This window comes from Dreissena polymorpha, chromosome 1, assembly GCF_020536995.1.
Source record: "Dreissena polymorpha isolate Duluth1 chromosome 1, UMN_Dpol_1.0, whole genome shotgun sequence".
NCBI lineage: Eukaryota > Metazoa > Mollusca > Bivalvia > Myida > Dreissenidae > Dreissena > Dreissena polymorpha.
In genome coordinates, this window is record NC_068355.1 from 63,202,173 (window position 1) to 63,225,048 (window position 22,876).

The 22,876-nt window shown below is 34.4% G+C and overlaps 1 protein-coding gene across 6 annotated transcripts in view; it reads right to left on the minus strand.

The window, feature by feature from the left end:
- The window catches only part of LOC127832116 (synaptic vesicle 2-related protein-like), a 94,875-nt gene that overhangs the window by 55,184 nt on the left and 16,815 nt on the right, over nt 1-22,876 (minus strand). The window lies entirely within an intron of this gene.

A 22,876-nucleotide genomic window follows, 5' to 3' on the forward strand; every position in this document is an offset into this window, starting at 1 on the left:
GGCTTCAAATGTTGACCTTCCAAGTATGACCGTGATTTGGCGAGGACATGACTGACCTATATCTGTTTCATATTGTTCAGCCATTCTCGTTTTTTCAGTGCCATTTGCATTTTTGCATGTCGCAGCTTTCATTCACTGAATTTCACATTAAAGCAAATGGTGTACGTAATTTTTTGCATATGCCATACGATAAACCTAAGTCATTTTTAAGTTGCTAAAACACAAAATCATGTCACAGTATGCTTCAGAATATGCGAAAATTACCGAATTTTGGATGTCGCCGGCATGGGTCTATACTTATAGAAGTTATTTATACTTAATTGTCTATACCCTTCCTCACTTAGTTTGTGCCAAAAATTTGTTACAATATCGAACCTAGTTTTTCAAAAGTTTTTCCTTGAGTACAAAATAGTTTTAAAGGTTTTTTACAACATTATCGCTTGTCGCCAAAAAGTTGTTAACTTCCGTGATCGCTGTTATAGAATACTGTTTTAAACAGATGCACGTTATATAAAGCAGTGGTCGACTTTATTTGATAGTTATATAACTTTTTCAAAGATCGACTTTTTTATATATAATCATAAAGATATTTATGGTAATGATCACAAACAGAATCACGGTTGGGAAAGGATCAAAACGAAATTAACTTCCGTGACTGCCATATACAGAATTTCTTATGAGTTTACATGTTACCGATTGCATTTAAATTTAATTTTTTGCTTATTAACAAAACCAGGACCACTTAATTTCTGTTATTGTATTGTTTTTTTATTTAAAGTGCCAAAACATTGGCATAATGATTACTTTCGTGACTGTTAACATCCGTTACAAGATCGGTATTAATCGATTAACCCTAAGTGAACATCACGACTAAATTATTTTGCGAGTGCACCGCTACGTCATAGCCTCTTCTGCGTTTGTTTCAAGGGCGCCACAAATGTAAATATCTGATATGTAAAACAACATCGTTTGGATCAACGAAACGAAGGGAGGTAATTAAGTTGACTTTTTTGCATATTGATGATGTGATAATTAATTCATTATTTGACAGTATAATATAATGATTACTCCTTTGTACATATAACTTGTGGGCAACAAGCAAACATCGTTGTTGTAACATAGAAGCCAGATATAATCATTTCGGAAACAAAAAACATAAATGTAACGGAAGTTAATCGCAAATACATTTAAGGATAATTAACTTTGTCAGTGGTTTAAAGAACAGAATATTATAAATTTAAAGATCCATATACTTTTTTATCCTAATAGTCAAAATATAGAAACTTGATTTTAAAATGCAGAAGTCATAATCAAAGTATTTTTGGTATTGGTAACGGAAGTTAAACATGGCTGAATAATGTAAGATATAATGTGAACCACTGACAACTAGACATTGTACACTGCAACTCCAATATATCACAGTCCGTTATATCGCGTTGTCCAATATATCGCGAATCAGCTATGGCTACCAAAAATCTGACGAGCATAATCCCCAAATAAAATGTTTTAATCTGAGAATTTGATGAATTAGAATCCGTTTCAAGCTGGTATTTTCCCTTTTTTCACCAACTTTAATCCAACATTCATAATCCAGTTTTGACCAGATTGTTTGCTTACATTGTACATCACTTTAACACCTGTGTACTGCGATAAACAATAGCCCCTCTTGTCAAACATCACAGGTCATTTCGGGTGTTACCATTCTGTATTGAATTTGATTTGAACTGCCGAAACGCACCAGTGCACACATGAAGGTGTACACAATTATAGCTGTAAATGTCACAAGTCAATACTGACCTATCTCAACAATCTGTGTGCTTAGATACAGTGTAAACTACTTGCTTTTAATTTAGAGGTAAAGATCCCTCACGTTGTCAAAATGCACTACTATTAAAACTATTAAAACCCATGCTTTCCATTCTTTTCATGAGAATGAATGACGTCATTTTGTACATGGGTCTAATTTGTGCATGCTTTCTTGAACAATACAACTCGGCAATGTTTTTCGGATTACAAATTTAATTATATGCATTTGAAAATACTCAAAGGAATAATGTTTTGTGTTATACCAATGAATAACATATGGATATAACACATAATTGAATAAGATTGGTAAATAGCGTGTTTTGAGATTGCATAACGATGCTAATGCATACATATACATGCATACATAACCTTACAATTTATATCGCTCCCGGATATATCACGGTCGCGATCTTTGGACCCCTTCAACCGCGATATATTGGAGTTGCAGTGTATATATATATATATAAAACTAATAGGCAAGTACATTCCTCTTACATTTTCACCAAATTTATGTTTAAGGAAACATTCTTACATACTAATATTCCATTCAAAGAAGGTAACGGAAGTTAATAAAATTTACAACTATTCTAAAGATTATTCAATGCTTAACCACTGTTCAATATGTATCAAACTCATCATGCACGTTATTTATTACAGAATGCCAATGTCAAGAGCTGAAATTCAGAGAAGGTATAGAGAAAAGAAAAAGAAAGAATCAGGAAATTACCTGAAGAAAGATCGGGAAAGAAAACGAATTGCATACATACCAACGTCATTGTTAAATGATACCGATGCAAAGAAAAGACGTACTCTCAAAAGAGTTCAGCACCATTATAAAAGAAAAAAAGAGCAACAAGAGAAAATCTTAAATGCCGAAACTATTCAAACGCGACAGAGTGATACAGGTATATCTAGCATGAACACGTTGACAGTCAAGTTAAATTTTGAGAAGAAAGCGGGAACCAAAACACGAAAATGTAAATGTAAATCAAAGCTTATGAAAACCTCAAAACAAATAAATAATCTAATAAAAGAAATTTCAAAGCTTGTGAAAGTAAAGTGACGACTACAAAAACAAGTACAAAAATCAAAGAGAAAACAGCTGCAAATTACCGATGATGAAATATCAACATCAACTGAGGATTCTGAAGTTAACATGATTGTGACAACAGATGAGGAAAGGTCAACAACAGAAGACTGGTCACATCCTGATGTCACTGTATCAGAAGAAGATGCATGCATAACCAATTATGCATCAGCTAGACAGAGCATCATAAACACAGGCATATCCACTAACAAAAGAAAAGGCATTCTAGCTGATTTAACACCAAAATCAAAGGCCAATAAGATTTTAAGAGATTCTGGACTATCTCCAAGAAAACACAAGAACATTAGAAAGAGATTATTAGAGTTTCATGTTCTAGAACATGAAGTGAAGATGTCGAAGTCTCTAAGACACAGTGGATTGCATATAGCAAGAAAGTACAAGTGTTTGAGATCCTTTGGAAGGAAGCTTGGTATAAGCAGAAACTGGCTTGGTTAAGAAAAAGCAGCGAGAATCATTCAGCAAACGAAAGTATGTAAGGAATGAAGTTCAAAAGTTTTTTGAACGCAAGGACAATTGCATTACAATGCCCGGAAAGAAGGATGAAAAGGGAAAACTGCAAAAACGAATACTAACTGACTTTCTTCACAATCTGCATGCCTAATTCAGACTAGAGAATCCAGATAGCAAGCTCTCGAGAGCTGCATTTTGCAAAATGAGACCAAAGCATGTATTACTTGTGAACTTTTGCAATCGAAATACCTGCCTTTGTTCCCGCCACCAAAATATTGCGCTAAAGCAAAAAGCAATTTAAGACATAGCTGGCACAAAGAACCCATATGACTTTGTTGCTAAGAACACTGACTATGAAATAAGTGAGAAATTACAGAAAATAGACAAACCAGATGTAACATACACAGAGTGGAAACGCCAAGAAGAAAATGGAAAGTTCAGATGGAAACAAGTCCAAACAGTTTTATCAAAAGACAGATTTGTTGAAATGCTTAAGGGGGATGTTAAGCTTTTTCGAGAACACGTAGACAGAGTGAAGAACCAGTACAATGAAATGCGAAGACTCCGAGAAAACTTACAGGATGGTCATGTTCTTGTTTGGATGGACTTTGCAGAAAATTTCACATGTGCCGCACTAAATGAAGTTCAGTCCGCATATTGGACAAGCGAACAAGTAACTTTACACACAACAGTGATATATTTTCTAAAGACACACACGGAAACCCACAAAAGTGTTGTTGGAATTTCTGACCTCAACATTCATAATGCTGCAATGGTAACAGCAATGATATCAAATCTGATTCCCATCATCAAACGTGAATATTCTGCCTTGAAATATGTTCACTACTTGACAGAATCGCCCATGCCCAATACCGAAACAAAAGCATATTTGAGTTTTTAACCCGACATGACACTCTTTGGAGTTGGTGCTAGATGGGACTTTCTGGAAAGTGGACATGGGAAAGGGCCATGTGAAGGCCTTGGTGGAAGTGTAAAACAGTCCGCAGGCAAGGATTTCTTTGCTTGCATGGGCAGGGAATCAGACTGACAAAGAAACTTCAGTGTCATACTACTTTCAGAGGAAATGTATAATGCCGCCCCTTCTCGAAATAAAATGCACTTTTTAACAAAATACGCTTTAAAAAGTGTATTTTTTCTGCATTTTTACCGAAAAGTGTATTTTTTCTGCACTTTTTTCATAATTAAGTGCACTAAACTGCATTTTTTCTGTATTTTCATTATATTTAAGTGTATTTTACTGTACTTTTAGTGTATCTTCTGTAGACAAAGAGCATCTTTTTATGCAATAAGTGCATTTTTTTAATGAAGTGCATTTTTTGTACATATAAGTGTATCTTCTAATTTGCAAAAAAAATATTCTTTCTGTACAAGTGTAGTTTTAGTGCATCTTCATAAAAAAGAGCAACACTGTAGCAAATAACTGAAGTTAAAGGACAGAGATATAGTGTTTAATAGGAGGATTGTACTGAATTCTTTTTTATCTTCACATAATGTTTATGGTCTTATTGTTGCAATTTGTCTGCTCATAAAATATGTGAATCAGTAGAGCAGCTTTTAAAGGGAAAAGTACAACTAAATCAGGCTGTGGGTAACTAATTAAAAATATTGAAAGTGTCTAAAATATTATGTGGGCTTGCCAGAATCAATTATATTTCCACAACATTAAAAATAAGTATTTGAACTTTCTTAAACTGATATTTAACCCCAATTCAATTAATGTCTACCACATTGACTATTAACATACATTTTAAAAGACAATTTAAATAATATTATAATATTATTATTATTTGCTAACACCATTCAGTATGTTATATTGAAATATTCACGATTAAATATAATATGCTAAGTGTGCTGTGTATTATTCAATAAATATCAGATAAGTTCAGGATCAGATAAGAGATCCATTAGCATCATAAACACTAATCCCTATCAGTGCTCCATCTAGCCCAAACAAAAGGGTGTTTATAGACTTTTGATTGGTTCTGGCACCATCTATTTGAAAACAAACAACTTTCGATTGGTTGGGGCGCAGCAAGTTATTTGGAGCACAGGAAGTTATTTTTTGTAAACAATTTGGTTTCAGCAACTTAAATTATTGAGCACCATAAAGACTTATAATTCTAGTGTCAAATGTCTTGAAATTCTTTCAGCACATAAAATATTGTGTGATGAAAACAATGTGTATTTACTTCAATGTGTAAATCAACAATAAGTTTGTTGCAAAGAAGATTTAAAGTGGGTGGTTAAAGTGATATGGTCTCATAGTTCAACAACTGCCGTTTTTTTTTTGGAATACTGAAGAACAGCTGTAACAGGTTTGTATTTTCATTTCTGCATCTCTTTTTAATTTAATTAATTATGATCATTATCATATTTATGTATTGTCACTGGGAAATGTAAATGGATAAGTAAATGTAATACATTTTAAAAGAAAAAAACACCATTTGAATTATTATGGCTGTATTTTATGGTTATTGTCATCTTAAAATTTATTTATACCTATTTCTTGTCATTAATAAACAGATTTCTTTCCCCCATATTAAATAAACACTTTTACATTTTATATTTGAAGGTTAAACCCCAAGGTGTAATTTACATTGATCGGAAGATCCATTGGACAGAATGTGCATCATCGCCTGCCAAAAAAGGGAGCAAAAGGGGGACTACCTGATGTATGGACATTTATACCAGGTTTTACCCTGCACGAGCAGGCCAACTTGATAGGAACAGGAGTTGGAAACCGCGCCCTGTAGCTTGTCCTTGACCATGAAAAGATGGATTTGTTTAGAGGTAAAACTATATAATAAAGGTAATTGCATTTTAAAGACGTCACACTTCCGACCAGTCCACACAGCCAAAGGAGACCACAAATATTAGTACATTTATAAACAGTATTTTCGACCAAACGTAATTTCTTTAAATTATTTATGAAAAGCGTTAAGTCACATGTGATCACGAGATTAAAATTGCAAAAATAAACAAACAAAAACAACAAGCCAACAAAATTGTTTTGATTTAAATTTATGATATTTATAGAAATTGTTGAACAAGATTACCATAACAGCAATATTTAACACTTACATTATGAAATATCTTTCAGGACCTGATCTCAAATGAGATCATGCATGAGAAGCGCCTCGCAGACCATGACAGTAGTATTCAGACCTGATCAGCTGGTGAACTGCTCTATAAAGGGTGGTTTATGAATGCATTCTTTGTAAGGAACAGTGTATAACAACAAATATAGTGACAGGGGCTTAGCTGCTAAATATTGTCAGCATGCCGTGATTTTCTTTGGAAATTCAAAACAACCTGTACGTACTGGCTCTCAGAAGGGCATATTTTAGCGCAATAATGAACAAAAAAAGGAAGATCTTAAAAATAAGATATAGATTTATATAAATTGAATACGGTTCATTTATCATATATTAGGATACAGAATATGATTGAATTAAATGTGCTGCTTCTGTCCATATTAAAAAGGGATTTGGAATTAATGTAATATATAAAAATCTAGTAAATGATAGGGAAAACTTTAATATTTTTGAAGCGGAAACCACCTGCATTTGGCTGTTAATCAGTTACCGGTAATCAGAGGGGAGAAAAATCACTGTTATGAGCTTGATATTTAAAGTTGTTAATTCCAGATAGGCAATAGCCCGTTTGAATCCTCTATTTTATGTGGATATGTAACCTTTGTTTTTGTTTTTTTAAGGTTTAACATTCTAATAAAAGTGTGTACTTATCTACTGAATTGTACTTTTTGTTTTTATGTCCCACTATAGTAGTGGGGGACATATTGTTTTTGCCCTGTCTGTTGGTCTGTCTGTTGGTCTGTTTGCGCCAACTTTAACATTTTGCAATAACTTTTGCTATATTGAAGATAAAAACTTCATATTTGGCATGCATGTGTATCTCATGAAGCTGCACATTTTGAGTGGTGAAAGGTCAAGGTCATCCTTCAAGGTCAGAGGTCAAATATATGTGGCCAAAATCGCTCATTTTATGAATACTTTTGCAAAATTGAAGATAGCAACTTGATATTTGGCATGCATGTGTATCTCATGGAGCTGCACATTTTGAGTGATGAAAGGTCAAGGTCAAGGTCATCCTTCAAGGTCAGAGGTCAAATATATGTGGCCCAAATCGCTTATTTTATAAATACTTTTGCAATATTGAAGATAGCAACTTGATATTTGGCATGCATGTGCATCTCATGGAGCTGCACATTTTGAGTGGTGAAAGGTCAAGGTCATCCTTCAAGGTCAGAGGTCAAATATATATGGCCCAAATCGCTTATTTTATGAATACTTTTGCAATATTGAAGATAGCAACTTGATATTTGGCATGCATGTGTATCTCATGGAGCTGCACATTTTGAGTGGTGAAAGGTCAAGGTCATCCTTCACAAGGTCAAGGTCATCCTTCAAGGTCAAACGTCATATAGGGGGACATTGTATTTCACAAACGCATCTTGTTTATGTATGTGTTTACACAAACCTTTCATTTCAAGAATGAATGCTGGGTTCAAAATGCTGGGATTTTTTTAAAATTTGGTTAATTTTTAAGCATATTTATTTGAAGTAAAAAATTCCCTTCCAACACTTCATAAAGTGTATCATTTGTATGACTGAAAATGCACTCAAGTGTATTATTAATTAAATGCGCTTAAAAATTCACTTTAAATACTGTAAGGTGTATTAATGCGCTTAAAAAAATCACTTTCAATTTTGTAAGGTGTATTATTTGTATCAGTGGAAATGCACTCAAGTGTATTAATGTGCTTACAAAAATTCACTTTGAATACTCAATAAAGTGTTTTATTTGTATGTCTGGAAATGCACTCAAGTGTATTAATGCGCTTAAAAAATTCACTTTGAATACTCCACAAAGTGTATTATTTGTATGAGTTATAACACACTCAAGTGTATTGATGCACTTGAAAGATTACTTTAGTTACTGATAACTGCATTATTTGTATGACTAGGAATGCACTCAAGTGTATTAATGCGCTTAAAAAATTCGCTTTTAATTATGAATGTGTATTATTTGAATGACTGGAAATGCACTCAAGTGTATTAATGCGCTTTAAAAAATTTACTTTGACCATGAAGTGTATTATTTGTATGTCTTAAAGTACACTCAAGTGTATAAATGCGCTTAAAAAAAAAACTTAAGCGCACTTATTATCATAATAAACGCACTTTAGTGTATTATTTCATGGAAAAAATACACTTATATGTATAAACACACTAGTAAAAAGTTGTTTTTTTTAACAGAATAAAATGCACTTGTTAAGCAAAAAATACGGTGCCAATAACATGCGCATTTAATGCGCATTAAATGTGCATTTAATGCGCATTAAATGCGCATTTAGTGCACTTTTTCGAGAAGGGGCAGCAGAAGATATGAAACAGCAAAGTGCCTCGATTCAACCTGTGAAGGGGACTTTTAAACTTCACGCAGTTGTTCCTATTGTTGAGAACAAAATTGCCACTCAAAATGTTTCATGTAACTGCAACAGCTGTTTGACTGATGTAAGCACTTCGACATGGGAAGGTTGGACAATTAATGAACTGTTAACGAAACATGCAAAATCGAAGCAAAGTGCGCAGACTACAAGCACAGAATTAGTTCATCAAACTGAAACAGAAAATGTGGAGAAAAATACCACAGAATCCGAAGTTAACATGGTTGCAGACACTGACAATAGTAACGATGAATGCATTAAAGTTGAGATTGGTGATTATTGTGCAGCTTTGTATGATCATTAGTGGTACATAGGGTTTGTTACAGAAATTGACGACACAGAAAGCAAAACCAAAATCAACTTTATTGAAGAAGTTGGGAAGAAAGAAAAATTGTTCCGCTGGCCATCAAAACGTGACGAAACTTGGATCCCCAATCCGGATATATCTTAACGAAGATCCCAGAGCCGTACCCTTCTGGGTCTAGAAAAAGATCATTTTAAATTAGGGAGTGAAATAATTGATCTCATTGGGCAAATATATGAACAGATAACATAGGTCTAAAATTTTTAAACCATACAAACAACAGCTGTCACCATAGGATGACTTATGCCCCCTATAAACGCTTGATAAGAGTTATGAGCTTTTTTCGAAACCTAAACGCAGATTTCAAAACCTAAACGCGGACCCTTAGTTCAAGGTCAAGGTCACAGGGGTCAAAATTTGTGTGCGTATAAAAAGGCCTTGTCCATATACACATGCATACCAAATATGAAGGTTATATCTCAAGGGACATAGAAGTTATGAGCATTTTTCAAAACCTAAACGCAGATTTCGAAACCTTAACGCGGACCCTAACTTTAAGGTCAAGGTCACAGGGGTAAAAATTTGTGTGCATATGAAAAGGCCTTGTCCATATACACATGCATACCAAATATGAAGGTTATATCTCAAGGGACATAGAAGTTATGAGCATTTTTCGAAACCTAAACGCAGATTTCGAAACCTAAACGCGGACCCTTAGTTCAAGGTCAAGATCACAGGGGTAAAATTTTTTGTGCGTATGGAAAGGCCTTGTCCATATACACATGCATACCAAATATGAAGATTATATCTCAAGGGACATAGAAGTTATGAGCATTTTTCGAAACGTAAACACAGATTTCGAAACCTAAACGCGGACCCTAACTTCAAGGTCAAGGTCACAGGGGTATAAAATTTTGTGCATATGGAATGGCCTTGTCCATATACACATGCATACCAAATATGAAGGTTATATCTTAAGGGACATAGAAGTTATGAGCATTTTTCAAAACCTAAACGCAAAGTGTGACGGAAAGACAGACAGACGGACAGACAGACAGACAGACAAACAGACAGACAGTCCGATCACTATATGCCATTATTTCTTCGAAAAGGGGGCATAAAAATACCTTAAAATGAAGTAAATGTTAATCAATAAGTATAGATGCCGTTTGAAAGTGTGCAAAATTGTCATTAAATCTATAGCCTAAGTAAGCAAGTAATTTATTTAGTTTTTTGTTATTTTAAAACCGAAAGTAGGATTTCAATAAGTATAGATGCAATTTGAAAGTGTGCAAAATTGTCATTAAATCTATAGCCTAGTTAGTAAGTAATTTTTTGTGTGTTATTTTAAAACCGAATGTAGGATTTCTATACATATACGTCCATTTCCACAAACGCGATTATTTTCAAGTTTTAAAGCGCAAAAAAGAGGGATTTCTACCTTGTAACCACCAGATATATTCTTATTGAGATTGATAAATTTAAATCTATAGCCTAGTTATCAAGTAATATTTTTTTTTCAAACAGGTACCGCTTTTAAAACCCAAAGTAGGATTTCTAGACATATACGTCCATTTTGACAAATGTGATTATTTTTAAGTTTTAAAGTGCAAAAGAGAAGGATTTCTACCTTGTAACCACCAGATATATTTTAATTTGCATAGATAAAATATGTTCCTTATTTATACTTAAATTTACTATGTACTTCATTTCAATGTGTGTGGCTTTAACTTCCGTTACCAAACATACTGTTATTTGAATGACCATTTACGCATGTAAAGTTTGCAAATATGAACTATTTAGAAGTTTTTCGTCTTAAACATGAACGGAATTTTGCTTTGGCAATCCAATCTGTGTGTGAATTTATATATAATATGGTGAAGTTCGAGTGAATGATCCAATATTCAATATTCATGAGTTCAAAATGTTACTTGTGTTTACTCACTGTTTAGGGCTGTTACCACAGTAATTCAGTGATATGTATGTTTATTCAAATATTAACAGCCATTTCTGCATCCTATGATGACAAATACTTACATTGTTGTTGTAAAACTAGCCTTAGCATAATAATTATGGTTTGTTTGTTTAAATTTACAACATGGTGATGGAGAATTAACTTCCGTTACATTTCGCATTTCTTGAAAATATATATTTACTCACATGTGGCGGTGCATAGGTTGGTGTTAATGTGTTTCTAACTCTACGCTACATATAAATTTATACTTGTATGGTATAATTTGCAATTCAGAGAGTCATTTGTGTGTTTTTATTAAAATGTTTAAGTTAAAACTACATTTCTCTTATTTGTGAGGTTGTCGATACGCTCCCAAAATGCCGCTTATGTGTGCGAATATTGTTCTGGTAACTTTACTAAAACTTTAATGTATATTTAGCTACTAAATATTGTATTCTAAGAAAATAAGGACTGTGTTTTGTCATTTTAAAAAAGATGATGTTATTGTTAACTTTCGTTACTTTTTTCTTTTGTTTGTTTAAGTGTTACAGAGCATATACGTTGGTTTCTAGCGTTTGTCATGCTGTTATGTCAGATACATAATACATGGCTGGTTCAAATAAATTATACAAAATTATTCTGATGATGTTTTTTTTTTCTCGTAATGTAAATGTAACTAATCCAAAATGAAGGAATAACTGTAAAACAAAAGCAATGCCATCTAAATAGTCAAATATCTAATCAGCTGTTGGCATGATTTTGATCCTCATTCTATCTTTTCATACGTTGGAATGTGTTGATGATATCGTCATTCTATCTTTCGATACGTTGGAATGTGTTGATGATATCTTCATTCGCAAGAAATTTACGAGTTATATCTCCAGAACAAAGGGATTGACAATAAAATGATCCAAGTAGAAGTTTAACTTCCGTTACTTGAAAAATACTCTTATTAATATGATTGTGAATATTTTGCAAATGGTAAATAATTGATTAAAACAAAAAAATGTTCATATTTCTGAAGAACTATTCTTTTGAAAACCTTTTATGATTGTATGATCTAATGACATTGATTTTTTAATATTTTGCAAGGTCAATGGCACCAAAAAAACGAGAATGGCTGTGTTACAATAACACTTACATATTATGTAAGTAAAAAAAATCCTACAAGCTGACACAAAGATGATGGCTTAACATTTGTTATCTTGCAGTACATCTTCTTGCCCTTTACTCCCTTATGACTGCACATGGTCCTTCTATTGGACATGGTACACAATGTTACTGACAGACTTACAGGCATTCCTATAATCCAAATAACTTCTACAAGTGTTAAATACATGTAATAAAGGAGCACTATTATTAAAGTGTTTGAAACTGGGTGTAGCACAGCTAAGACACATTACTGTGACACGCAGAAATTAGTGAACTTTAAATGCTATTCTTTTTTCCTACATCAATAAGAGCTTGTAACAAAAATGATGAATACCCCCCCCCCCCCCCCCATTTCTTTATGCTGGTATATGTATATGTTATTTAAAATAGCAAGTTGTAATAAATATAAAATGCTTACATTACATTATTTACTCTTTTTTGAAAGGGGATATTGCTAAAATATATCAATTTTGTGAACACTTTAGTTTGCCTTAAGAATCAAATGACACGGTGTAGATGCATATCGGTGGCCTCTCTGTCAAAATGCTGCCTCTCTGTTCATTCTCGGCTGCCTCTCTGTTATATACAAGAAAATGGATGGGCGGCATTCACAAAACAGGTAAGAAAATATAAAATTGAAACCCGTAAACACATTTGAGCATAAAAAGAGGAGGTCCATGAGTTGAAGCATACATGTATATCCAGCTAGATGTTCACAGTATTCCGAAGGTCAAAACACATATCACAACCTCTATCGAAGATGGAATGATGACGAGGTTGGTGGAACAATCGTGCATTATAATTGTAACATGACTTTTTATCATAGCTTTTCCCAAATATGTCAAATATCTAGTGTCATTTATATCATCTTTATGATCAAATCATTACGTTCAATGTACGCTATATAGTAATTTTCATCAATTTTACTTAAACAAGAGGGCCTAAAAGGCTCAAAGTCGCTCACCTGAGATAACAAGATATTATTGGGAAAATTCTTCTGACCAAGTTTCATAAAGATCGGAAAATAAATGTGGCCTCTAGAGTGTTAACAAGATTTACTATAGCCATATAAGGAAAAATGCCCCGCCCACTGACAGCCAAGCTTTTCAACCAACCGGCATCATTTTTGAACTCGTCCAAGATATTATTCGGATGAATCTTCTGACCAAGTTTCATGAAGATCAGACAGTAAATGTGGCCTCTAGATGTGTTAACAAGCTTTTACTATAGCCATATATGGAAAATACCCTGCCCCTTGGAAGCCATTTTTTTCAAGCAAACATAATTATTTTCAAACTCATCCAAGATATCATTGAGACCAATCTTCTGACCAAATTTCATAAAGATTGGAAATAAATGTGGCCTCTAGAGTGTTAACAAGGTTTTACTATAGCCATATATAGCCATATAAGGAAAAATACCCCGCCCCTGGTGGCCATGGTTTTAAAGCAGAGCTCCAGATAAGGATTTGTGAAATTAGTAACGGTACTGCCACTGACAGAAAGAAAAGGAGTAACGCTTAAAATCAATTAGTACCTGTACTACCATATCCAAAAACACAGGTAGAACTGTACTACCCGTGTTGTTGGATATTGAAGGGTGTATAACTGACTTGACAGAAACATTTGCAACAATTATAATTAATATATGTAGTTCTTAAACAGTTACTGTATTAGGATTTCCATTCTGAATTATGATATAAACCCAACTACACATTAAAACTCATGACTAATACTATTTCTTCATTTTTCTTGACAAGACAACACAAGCCAACTAGTAAGCTAAGTAAATGAAGACTTATTTTACTGTCTCATCCGTTTCCCATCGTGTTTTCTAACGTTTTAAGCCACCGATGCAATCAAATCGTTTAATATCGGGATGATGATGTCTTTTTCTGGGTTTACATATTTAATGTCAGGATGGTTAGACGACACCGTATATGTAGTCATTATATGACAACAAAGTGTTGTTTTGAACCGCTTTCGGTTAAGCAGGCATTCCATTGTGCGCAGACATATTGTTTTTGAAGGATTTACAAGTTACAGGAAATCACGCGACAGAATAGACAATAATATATGAACCCAGTCTACAACTTTTCGGTAATTTAAACTAACGAAAAGCGCCGTTAGGTTAGAGACCAACAAATCACGCCGCGCTGACGCAGACAAATCGGTATGGCCAGATTTTTTCCGTAAATGCGTAAAATGGATATTAAAGTCATAATTGTACGTCCAGTTTATAAAAATAAATGCGTAAATCTTCACGAAAAAGGTGTATTTACGGCTGTACGGCCCTTATCTGGAGCTCTGTTTTAAAGCAATCAAAACCATTTCGAACTCATCCAAGATATCATTGGGAAAATCTTCTGACCAAGTTTCATGATGATCGGAAAATAAATGTGACCTCTAGAGTGTTTACAACAACAAGGATTTACTATAGTCATATAAGGAAAATAGCCCCGCCCCCATGGTGGCCATGTTTTTAAACCAACCGGCATCATTTTTGAACTCGTCCAAGATATTATTGGGATGAATCTTCTAACCGAGTTTCATGAAGATCGGACTATAAATGTGGCCTCTAGAGTGTTAACAAGATTTTACTATAGCCATATATAGCCATATAATAAAAAATGCCCCGCCACATGGCAGCCATGTTTTTCAAGCAAAGGTTCCCATTTTTGAACTCATTCAAATATCATTGGGCCAAATCTTCTGAGCAAGTTTCATGAAGATTGGAAAATAAATGTGGTCTCTAGAGTGTTAACAAGGTTTTTCCATAGCCATATAAGGAAAAATGCAGGGCTTCCCCTGGCTCAAAAATTTCTTTAGCCAACATTTTAGCCAATTGGATTTTTTTGTAGCCAAATTTTAGAAACTGTAGCCAAAGTTTTAGCCAAGCATTTGGGACCGCCTCGTGAAAGTCTAGGGGTGTAAGAACACAAATAACTACAATATGAAGCTTAAATATATTTATTACTATAATCATCCTTTTAAAATATTGTACATAACAGAATATCAGTTTATAAAAAAATATTTATAGATATGCATACATCTAGATATACATACATCAATGTAATAATCATACTTTTATTCTACATAACAGAATATCAGTTTATTAATACATCATAAGCACATGTTCAGTTCACATTGTTTACAAAATAAGCACATTTTCATTATATTAAAGATATTCATTCTTGAGCACATATTTCAATATTTGCAAAACATAACAGTTGATCAAGACTAAAGATGCTTTATTTTCAAAGCCTCTCACTTCATATTGTTAAACAGTTATATTTGGTCATTTGGATATGATATACATCAGCTTTGACAGCTTCTGTTGTTAAAACATTTTTTGTAAGTGGTGGATGATTTCTAGGCTCAAATAAATGAATGTTTTTAACGCATATTTCTTGACAGAAAGGCCCAGATAATTACTACCATCCATTCTAGTTGCCTGAAATATGATAAAACTTAGTTTTACAAACTATCAACAACAAACCAACACATAAATGTCCGTATCTTTAAATGTCCGAATTTTTAACATATCCGAAATATATTACTACGAGTGAATGGTATACTTTTTATTTCCGAAATTGTTGGTTTCTTAATCAAACTTTACCTTTCCCAAAATATTATAATAATGAAACTATTAAACAGAAATGCTCTCAAATTCCTGTTGAAACAAGATTTCATGTGTTTTTGTGAAGAAATAGTTTTTTGTTAAATGCTTTTGCCAGGCCCGTGGTATTGACATAATGTTCGATAACGCCTTTTGTTTTCACACCAGCAAGCGTTCTATACATAGATGGTGACGTCACTGCCAGTACACAATGCACCAGCAAGTTTCCTTTGTTTTGATGACCGGTTCTGACTGGTGTTGCTGCAGACTAGGTATCAAATTTTCTGGTTAATAACACGATGATGTATTGACGCACAGTCGACGGTTTAAAGAGTTTACTATCTGGAATGGTACTTGACAGGCAAAAAACTTTTCGCCGAGCATTTTCGCCAACCGAGAATTTTATTCGACGAATTTTAAAAACGTTTCGCCGAGCATTTTCGCCAACCGAGAATTTTATTCACCGAATTTGCGAAATTTTCGCCAACGGCGAATTTGGCGAACGACAGCGGAAGCCCTGAAATGCCCCGCCCCCTGGCGGCCATGTTTTTCAACCAATCGGCATCATTTTCGAACTCGTCCAAGATATTATTGGGATGAATCTTCTTACCAAGTTTCATGAAGATCAAACAATAAATGTGACCAAGTTTCATGATGATTGGACAATAAATGTGACCTCTAGAGTGTTAACAAGATTTTACTATAGCCATATATAGCCATATAAGGAAAAATGCCCAGCCCCTTGGAAGCCATGTTTTTCAAGCAAACGTTACCATTTTCGAACTCGTCCAAGATATCATTGAGACCAATCTTCTGACCAAATTTCATCAAGATTGGACAATAAATGTGCCCTTTTTTAGCTGTAAATATTTCATTTTTGAATATTAATGAACACAATTTTGTGCTTTTGGCTATTGGCCAAAATTGAAAGATAACATTGATATGAAATGAATAAACGTTGAATCCAGGGCTCAGTGAACCAGGAAGCAACTAGTCCGAGTCAATGGACAGGGATGTCATGATACTTATTGACTGGTTCATCCACTTGTAAAAAGTCGTTTTAAAATGGGCCCTTTTGAAAATCTGAGGCTAGCCGGCGACAAGTTACTTGACTTGCACGAGAAAATCCATGAACTCGTGGCATTTTAACGAATCTTTGGTTTTTGCATTATGTACTGTAAACACGTGGCACCAATATATGTTCATTATTTCAGCAATTTATCAACGAGATTTCTCATTACTGACAGATTTATACATGTACATAAAGATACCACAAATATGTAGCCGATAGCGTTAGTTCAAATAATTACGTTATAAGTGATATTTACTTACAATAATCTGACATTTTAATTTTTTACTATCAATAATTTTAACACGTGTTAAATACGGAATCCGGATAGTGCCAAGTAGATTGTCTCGTGTCGACCTTCATGGTCGACGCAAGACATTTAAGCGACGCACGATATGACATTCGACATTTAAAGTTGACATGCGACAATAAAGATTTGAGTGTCGCATATCGCGCTGGAATTTAGAAGAACAAAATACTGCAGATAATCTTGACTACACATGGCATATTTCTTTTAACTATTGTGAAACTGACAATTCTGGTGTCAAACTATTGAACTTGAATTTTATGACAGTTTAAATAAATTAATTCAATGATAAAGATAATCATTTTATCATTGCGAAGCTTAAAATACACCATTCCCATTGTTGCGAGGAATGGCTATTCGGCCTAAAATGTAATGGCGAGTGTTCCCATGCCAGTGTCAATCGACGACTTGATAAGGCTACCCGTGCCAAAAAATTGAGCCGATCGAGAGGCTTCCCGTGCCACAACGAAAGCGGAGGTAGGCATTTTTTAAGTAAAATTGATGACAATTACTATATAACGTACATTGAACTTAAGGATTTGATCATAAAGATGATATCAATGACACTAGATATTTGACATATTAGGAAAAAGCTATGTTAAAAAGTCATCAAAGTGGCATATATGCACGATTGTTCCACCAACCTCGTCATCATTCCATCTTCCATAGAGGTTGTGATAAGTGTTTGGACTTACGGAATACTGTGAACATTTAGCTGGATATATGCTTCAACTCATGGATCTTCTCTTTTTATGCACAAATGTGTTTATGAGTTTTAATTTTTTATTTTCTCACCTGTTTTGTGAATGTCGATCATCCGTTTTCTTGTATATCCGTTTTCTTGTATATAACAGAGAGGCAACCGAGAATGATCAGAGAGACAGTTTGAGATAGAAGCCACCGATATGCATACACACTGTGAATGAGAGACATCTGACTTTTGCAATTCGTTTGCAAACTAATTTGTCTTGACTGTAAACTACCGGGGACATGTGAAGGACATTCACCTTCGTTTATCAATAATCTTGTGTTACTTCAATACAAATGTTTATCAAGGCACCAGGCAGATGGCTGCGCTCTGTAGACACTCTTTGAATGGCATATTGATTTGTCCCCACAATGACTACAGAAGAACTTTCCTGAATTTGCATTTACATTTGCACTTGATGTCAATACTGATAATACTTTTATTGAGATTGAAGATTTTCTAAAATAATTTACATATGTTCTAGACTTTAGTTGAGAACAAAAATGTTCATTAGTGGCAAATTTGGTCATAAAACAAATGGCAGCACTTTGGAACAAGAGAGCTAAGAGAGTCATAAAGAGCCCTTCTGTATTAATTTAAAGCTCATGTAGACTAGACTTGGTTGACATACATGTACTTTAAAACCAAACATTACCCTGACTCAATTAATGTCTTGATATTGTACAGATAGGCATTAATTCTAACCATGCTTCATCAAGACTGAGTCATAGACGTGGTTTCTATAGGAAAATATGTTGTTTTTTAAGCTTCACCTATTACTCATCTTTTCACCCCATTTGACCAAGATATGCTTAGACAGTGTTGACATAAACATTCTGATGATTTTCATCAAGCTTGGAAAATAAATACAGCTTCCAGACAGGTAATTTAAGTTTTTAATAAGATTTGTACAGGTGATCAAGTTCTATGACACACTTGATGCAGATTTTAACTGGCCTAGGTACCGTAGGTTTCCACGTATAGCGCGCTCCCATGTATAGCGCGCAGGCTGTTTTTTTAATGCAAAATTGGAGAAAAAATATTTAAAGACGATAAAACCACCAAATCGGACCGAAAATGGCCGCCATTTTACTATTGCACAATCCAATAATCCGGGGCATTGGAAAGCTTAATTAAGCATTCAAAATAGGACGCGTCATTATGATTAGGAGCATGGGTTGCATAGCACTATACTTTTCTGGCAATTTTGTAATTTTCTAGCAAAAGATTAACAGTCCACATGCATTTCATGAAAAACGTGAGAAAATAAGAATTAGTGTACATCGTGTGATTTTTCCTCGGGGAAAGCATGGGCTATTACCAGTAAATTTGAGTGTTGCATGGGAGACAGGGATACAGTTGTTGAGGTACACCACTGTTGAACGTTCAATATTTATACACACAAAATGCAATTGCATATCTTCACTTCTCAAGTGTCAATTAGTGTCTCAAATGTCAATTAGCATCTTAACAAGTCGTGGCACATATTACTCAATAACATTTGCCAATTACGAAGTGCAAACTGACCTCCTTTCACACCTACCGTTACCCGCAAAAAAGACCTCGTTCGCACCTACCCTTGCCTAATCTCCGGAATGTCGACAACAATCCCCATCGGAATGATCAATCTTCTTGCGTAATTTATAGTGTGTATATCGTTATGTCACCTATTTTTCGCGATGTACTTTTGATTTCACATCGCGAAATTGTATTACCGAATATACTGAATATATGAACTTTTTTCAAGTAATTTAATATACCAGTCGTGATATTTAATCAATATAAACTAATAACTGTAAAAAAAATACAGTATTTTAGAACTTTTCTTTTCGTTTGTGGTTGACGGTCCCTTTAAGAACTGCACTGTGCACAGATGCCCATACCATAATTTTAAGATAAACATTACATGACTGTGTAACATAACAATGCATTTATGAAAGAGTTATGGTTCTTGTGCACATCACTGTGTTTTAATAAGATCTTTCTAACTTTAAAATTTCCAATTGATCACTTTATTATTTTTAAATATACCAAGGAAAAAATTTAAAAATTAAATTCAAATAATAACAATAATTGCAAAATATGGTAGCTCGAGTTATTAAGTTTGCTACCTCTTATTGTTGTCAAGATATTCCCAGACAATCTCTATGTTAGTTTAACAAAGACTGGGACAAAGATCATTGATAAATTTAAAGACTTCAAAATAATTTTGTATCAAAACAAATATTTGCATATTTAAGTTCATGGAAATAATCTTCAAATGCATTAAGCAGTGGAATGCAAAAAATGGATCAAATGCCATATGCAGCCAGCCTAGATCCAGAGCAACCTTCAGAGTTGCACAGTCTGATCATCCCATATGGCCATATGGTTCACAGTCAGATCAGGATCCATGCTGTCAGATGTATCATCCCATATGGCCATATGGTTCACAGTCAGATCAGGATCCATGCTGTCAGATATATCATCCCATATGGCCATATGGTTGCACAGTCTGATCAGGATCCATGCTGTCAGATATATCATCCCATATGGCCATATGGTTGCACAGTCTGACCAGGATCCATGCTGTCAGATATATCATCCCATATGGCCATATGGTTCACAGTCAGATCAGGATCCATGCTGTCAGATGTATCATCCCATATGGCCATATATCAGGATCCATGCTGTCAGATATATCATCCCATATGGCCATATATCAGGATCCATGCTGTCAGATATATCATCCCATATGGCCATATGTCAGGATCCATGCTGTCAGATATATCATCCCATATGGCCATATGGTTCACAGTCAGATCAGGATCCATGCTGTCAGATATATCATCCCATATGGCCATATATCAGGATCCATGCTGTCAGATATATCATCCCATATGGCCATATATCAGGATCCATGCTGTCAGATATATCATCCCATATGGCCATATGTCAGGATCCATGCTGTCAGATATATCATCCCATATGTCAGGATCCATGCTGTCAGATATATCATCCCATATGGCCATATGTCAGGATCCATGCTGTCAGATATATCATCCCATATGGCCATATCCATGCTGTCAGATATATAATCCCATATGGCCATATCCATGCTGTCAGATATATCATCCCATATGGCCATATCCATGCTGTCAGATATATCATCCAATATGGCCATATCCATGCTGTCAGATATATCATCCCATATGGCCATATCCATGCTGTCAGATATATCATCCAATTTGGCCATATCCATGCTGTCAGATATATCATCCCATATGGCCATATCCATGCTGTCAGATATATCATCCAATTTGGCCATATCCATGCTGTCAGATATATCATCCAATTTGGCCATATCCATGCTGTCAGATATATAATCCCATATGGCCATATCCATGCTGTCAGATATATCATCCCATATGGCCATATCCATGCTGTCAGATATATCATCCCATATGGCCATATCCATGCTGTCAGATATATCATCCAATATGGCCATATCCATGCTGTCAGATATATCATCCCATATGGCCATATCCATGCTGTCAGATATATCATCCAATTTGGCCATATCCATGCTGTCAGATATATCATCCAATTTGGCCATATCCATGCTGTCAGATATATCATCCCATATGGCCATATCCATGCTGTCAGATATATCATCCCATATGGCAATATCCATGCTGTCAGATATATCATCCCATATGGCAATATCCATGCTGTCAGATATATCATCCAATATGGCCATATCCATGCTGTCAGATATATCATCCCATATGGCAATATCCATGCTGTCAGATATATCATCCCATATGGCCATATCCATGCTGTCAGATATATAATCCCATATGGCCATATCCATGCTGTCAGATATATCATCCCATATGGCCATATCCATGCTGTCAGATATATCATCCCATATGGCCATATCCATGCTGTCAGATATATCATCCCATATGGCCATATGGTTTTTCCCAGAGCACTGCCCTTTTTTTTAAATTGAAGTACAGTTAGTTACTTCAATGACAGCATTGTATAAGAGTATTATGATTATATAGAAATGATTGTATTAATAATCAGAGAATTCCTCATGTTACATAGTTATATGTACAATGTACATAAACATATGGGGCTATTTTATGATTTTATCGATGACAGCATTGAGATGGCTTATATAAGAGTATTATGATTATATAGAAAATTTAATGATTGTAATAATTATCAGAGAAGCCCTCCTGTTACATAGTTACATGTACATGTCAGGGTAACAGCATTTTCGTTCAAACCTTCGCCCTGCAAATATTGATATGTTATTGACTCATAGTTCTTTGCTGTGAAATGCCTGGAATACTACACATTGACAGACATGTTGCAATGGTCTCATTCTTAGCGACTTAAACAGACTAGGATCAACATATTCATATAGGCTGAAAACGTTATACAGATTTAAAGTATTTATCACTGCTTCACATGACCAGGGCCATTTTTATTGTTATGACGTTCACAGTATTTAACAATACTTAATACAATAAAATAACAACTTTATTTAAACCTGTTCTAGGAAAATATATGCTAAAATGTTCAGTTAAAAATGAAGAAAAACAGCAATATAAACAACTAGTGCTCTCAAAGGGGGTAATCATGTGACGATTAAGATGGCAATGTCTGTGCCGAAACTGATCATTTTTGCCTTTTGTAAGTTTTTAAATGCCGCTCATATTCCAGCCATATCAGGAAGAAAGTGATAGGCGATAGTTTCTTATTAACATTCCCTTCATATCTGGACTTTTAACGCACCAAAGCTTCTTAACAGGAGCTGTTATTCTGTGATCCTGCTCAGAAACTTCATGAGAAATAAATTCAATTCAACCAATCAAT